The sequence below is a fragment of the Eptesicus fuscus genome, chromosome 14 (assembly GCF_027574615.1).
Source record: "Eptesicus fuscus isolate TK198812 chromosome 14, DD_ASM_mEF_20220401, whole genome shotgun sequence".
Lineage (NCBI taxonomy): Eukaryota > Metazoa > Chordata > Mammalia > Chiroptera > Vespertilionidae > Eptesicus > Eptesicus fuscus.
The window spans coordinates 67,114,108-67,119,002 of record NC_072486.1 but is presented as its reverse complement, the minus strand read 5'-3'; positions in this window follow the sequence as shown (position 1 = coordinate 67,119,002).

Genomic DNA, 4,895 nt, shown 5'->3' with positions numbered 1-4,895 from the left:
ACCGTGACACCGATGGGGTCGTGTTTTGAAGACACCCTTCCATGCTGCCATGATGTCACGGCCAGTTTGGTCACTGTGGATTCCATTTTGTATTCTAAAGAAATCCTGGGAAGAAAGAAGCAGGTTTGACCTCTCATGTGAGTGTGTTTTGTTTGGTTTTTCAGGAGGTGATCTTTAAATAGTGTTTCCATTTCCAACCTAAAATAATGCCATTAGTCCAGTGAAATCAAGCACCTCCTGAAGAGTATGGTTCATTCGTTTTCAGTAGTCACAGTGCGTGTTTCCAGGCAATAGGACTGCAGTGCAGAAAATGTGAACATGACTGTACCCAGCAGTATTCATAGGTAATACTCCCTTTCGATGCGTACTATTGAAAAATCAAGACATTATGGATCAGACAGCATGGGAACTACAAAAAAGATGAACTGTTTTACATCAAAGAGAACCACACTTAAGCTTTGTCCTGGCCTTTTACCAGACATCCCTATCCAAATTTTGGTTTCAAGACACATCACTCTTATATATATTGTCACCTTCCAAATCAGAAATCATTTAGAACATATAAAAACTCCAACTATTTCAAGTTATTTAAGGAAGAAAATGTCACACTACATGTATATATCCATATTTGTATACATAGTACATATATATGACATCTATATAGCTAAAACCCTAAGCCACCGTTATGACCGAACGACCAGAATGACCGGAACGACTGGTCGACCAGTCGCTATGATGCGCACTGATCACCAGGGGGAAGACACTCAACGCAGGAGCTGCCCCTGGTGGCCAGTGCGCTCCCACAGCCAACCTTCTGCAGCCGGCCAACCTCCTGTGGTCCCTTCCCCCAACCGGCCAACTTCCCGCGGCTCCTATCCCCCCTGGCTGGCTGGCCCCCTTGGGGACTGGGCGTGACACTCTGATCAGCCCCCGATCGCTGGCCAGGCCGAGGGACCCTACATGTGCATGAATTCATGGACCGGGCCTCTCATATATGCATATAATATATATAGATACATGCATCATAGTATGGCATATTAGCTGTGCAATATAATGCAGTAGGTGAGAACATATACTTTGTAGCCAAAGAGACATGAGTTTGAACCAGGCTCCACCAATTATTGTTTTTTTAAATATATTTTTTATTGATTTCAGAGAGGAAGGGAGAGGGAGAGAGAAATAGGAATATCAATGATGAGAGAGAATCATTGATCGGCTGCCTCTTGCACACCCCCTACCAAGGACCGAGTCTGCAACCCTGGCATGTGCCCTTGACCAAAATCGAACCTGGGACCCTTCAGTCCGCAGGTCAACACTCAAACTGGCTAGGGCTCCACTAATTATTAGCTGCTTGGATTTGAACAAGACATGATATAAATGTATAAACACACTATCTAACATAGAGTAAGTACATGTGACACTTGAACTTTCATCATTCTTACATGGTGACATGGATAGTGCCAGAGTTGCCAAAGTTAAGAATCTTTGCCTTATTGTATAAGGCTGCATATTGTCATGTTTAGATGTGAAAATATGAAAAATAATGGTAGAGTCATACATGGCATCTTACAATACCTATAAATACTTGGAGAAAAGGCACAGAATAAAGACAGCAGGGAATTGTCCCTAGCATGTAATCCCTCACATTTGCTTTTACTTAGAAAGCCCTGATCATCAATTGTTGAAAAGGGAAGAAAAGGCTTCTCACGGGAGGTGTGTGGAAGGAATAGACTTATTTGACCTTGGTGGCCTCTGTTTTGTAACTTCAGGGAGTGCTAGAGATGTCTGGGGATTTGCTGTTTTTGGAAAGAGACAGCCTAGTAATTTGAATCTGGGCACTGGGAGTGCCTGAGTTCTAATGTTGGGTCTGGCCAGTGATGCCACCAGAGGCATTTGACTGCTACTAACACTCTGTGCTTCAGATTCCAGTAAACTGGGAATGGCCATTTCCCTTGCTTTGGAATTCTTGCATCCCAGATCTCCCAGTGAGATTTAAGATAAAACTTCTGGGAAGCAGCCCATAGAGCTGGATAAGGTAGAAGGTGTGGAAGGTGCTCGATGTGATACTTACTTGGGGTTGAGTGGGTGTGAGATGCCAGTATCAGCTTCTTTCTATGTGAGGCCAAGTCTGCTCTAGCTTCCCAAGGAAGCCATTTTTTATGCTTTGTGGAAGTCAAAGAACTAGGCAAGACATTCAGTGGTCAACGATCTGTATGGATGAATGTCTGAATATTCCTAGAGATCTAGTTTAATACTGTTTCAATGAAGTGACAACTTTAATCACCTTTCACTGGACAATAGTAATGTTTGCTTCGGTTTGACTCACTGGAAGCCCCTTGGCGTGGTCTTAACTCTGACTCCAGACCCTTCATTGGGGGCCTGCCCTTCACAATCACCTGAGGTACCCAAGAGACCAAATTGAATCTGTGGGTTGGAGGATGCTCTGATTAAACCTGAACTTCACTGTGTCTGACAACCTACACAGTTATTCTAGGATTTCTGAAGACCCTCTCTTCAAACAAAGCCTTTTATTTGACAATCAAAAGTAAGGTTTAGAATGCAAGTAAGTTTAAGAGAGGTAGAATCATATTAAAGCCTTTCTAAATAACAAGCTTTAGCTAGGTAAAGATGGTGAGAACCCCAACCCTATAGAAGAAAATGAGTAAATATTTCCTATCAATCAAAAGCTTGATTATTTGATCTATGAATGTGGAAAGAATCTTGAGAAACATCTAGCTCACTTGAATACATTCTGGAAAAACCACTTCAATAACAATGCCTTTCATTTGTCCTGTGTTTGATAGTTCACAGGCATTCCACATACGTACATCATCTCATTTGACTCTTACAACTAGTTTGGGAGCAGGGCAGGGGAGGGGTTAGTTACCTGCACTCTGTGGATAAGGAAATCAATCGTTCAGTTAACTAAGCTAGGACTCAACCTGCGTCTCCTGACTATAAATCCTGACCTCTTTCCACCCCAACATTTTTAGTTCAGATTAGGAGGGCGTTGTTCATAAAAGCCTAAAAGTGGAAACAATCCAAATGTCCATCAACTGGCAATTACAGAAACACAATATGGCATAACTATACAACAAAACAACACTCGGCAACACGCTACGACATGGATGGGCCTCAAAAACATTAGGTGAAGGGAAAGAAGCCACACGCAAATGCCGAGCAGTGTATGATACCAGATTCGTGGTCCCCTGGGGCTGGGGGGTTGGAGCAAAGGTTGACTGCAAATGTTGTAAAATTGGGTTGGAATGATGGTTGCACAACTTGGAAATTTTACTGAAAAAAAAAAATCATTGGACTTTACACTTCAAGTGGGCGAATTTTAGGGGATGTAAATCGCATCTGAATAAATCGCTTAAAAGAGAATAGAAGGGGTATGTCTCTCCCTGACAGGTGATGCCATGGTTACACCCTCGCCGAGGTGGCCCAACTGAACAATGAAAGCATCTGGCTCAGAGGAAAGCACTTGTTCCTGTGCTGGCAGCACATGATTATTCGTTTCGCTCTGCTGATAAGACGGTGAAAAGCAGATGATGAGAAGTGTTCAAGGGCAGCACAATGCTTGCTGCTTTCCCCAGTCTTACTGGCTTTCAACCCAGACAAATGCCATCTGCTCGGCTGAACGGACATTTTCATATTGGGGGTGATAGGACTTTCCGACATTGTTATTTGTGTTATTATTATTTATAAACACACAAAAACATACAGATTGAGAGCTAGAAGTGAATGTTTCCTATCCTAGTCAGGGCATGAATTGGCAAGGCATCGTGTTACCGGTGGGACGGGTCTTCAGTGACACCCTTGACTTCTAGCTCGGATTCCCTGGGGTGCAGGAGAAAGGACAACAAGAAGAGTGGGGGCACAGCATTCAGAAGTGAGAGCCCGGGGAAACCAGAGAAGGCAAACGGTCACAAGGTCATGGATCTCAAGAGCACCGGGGAACTATGGACAGAAAGGTCAGTGAGGAACTGGGAGTCTCTGTGAAAAGACAGTGTCTTAGATTTTCAGGATAAAATTGCAAATGAAAAGGCTCAGCAACAAGATACCAGCTCTCAGGCACTAACTGTCCCACTATTGGAAGCACCGAGTCCCCATATTCCTGTACTTTGCTACTGAAGTTACCTTTCCAGCCCCTCTTCACAGCAGGCGCTCGGCTTTGCTGCCCTTTAAGTGAGCACTTCCCCGCAGGACTGGGAGTTTTCTAAAGGGACGGTTGTCCTGAACCTGCGGTGAGTGGGGAGCCCTCCCAGGGAAAAGACCCATCTAACACCACAGTGAGCAAATCTCTACAAGACCCTGCTATCAACACGCAGGGTTACAGGAAGCTCGTTGCTGAAATGAATAAACAGACCTTCCACACACCCCAAGGAAAACTTTCATTGTTAGAATTTCGTACGATATATCTCAAATCTGCCCGTGGCATGAGTGGAACTCCGTATTGATGGTCTGCAGCACTGGATGAAAGGCCTGATGGATGAAAGTCAGCTGTTCTTTCTTCATTTCTGTTGTTGTTGCTTTTTCTGGAAATCCCCTCCTCCCCCATTTTTTTGTTTTTGTTGTTTACAGTTTTAACATAGTTTATCTTTCTCTTTGCTTGCATGGGACTTATTTTTATGTTTTTGAATTAGTTCAACAAAAGATAATCGAATCTACTATACATAAGGGAAAGCATCGGATGCTGGGTTAACAATGTCTGATTTTTCGGTCTGTCTTTCACTTTGGCAAATTTTGAAATGACAAAGCAGCAATTCTCAGCATGAGAAGTGATTGGACCTATGACATGACTCTACCACTCACTAGCTGGGTATACTTAGAGATTTTTTTAACCTCTCAGAACCTCAAAACCCATCTTTGCCCTTTGAAAAATGGAAATAATA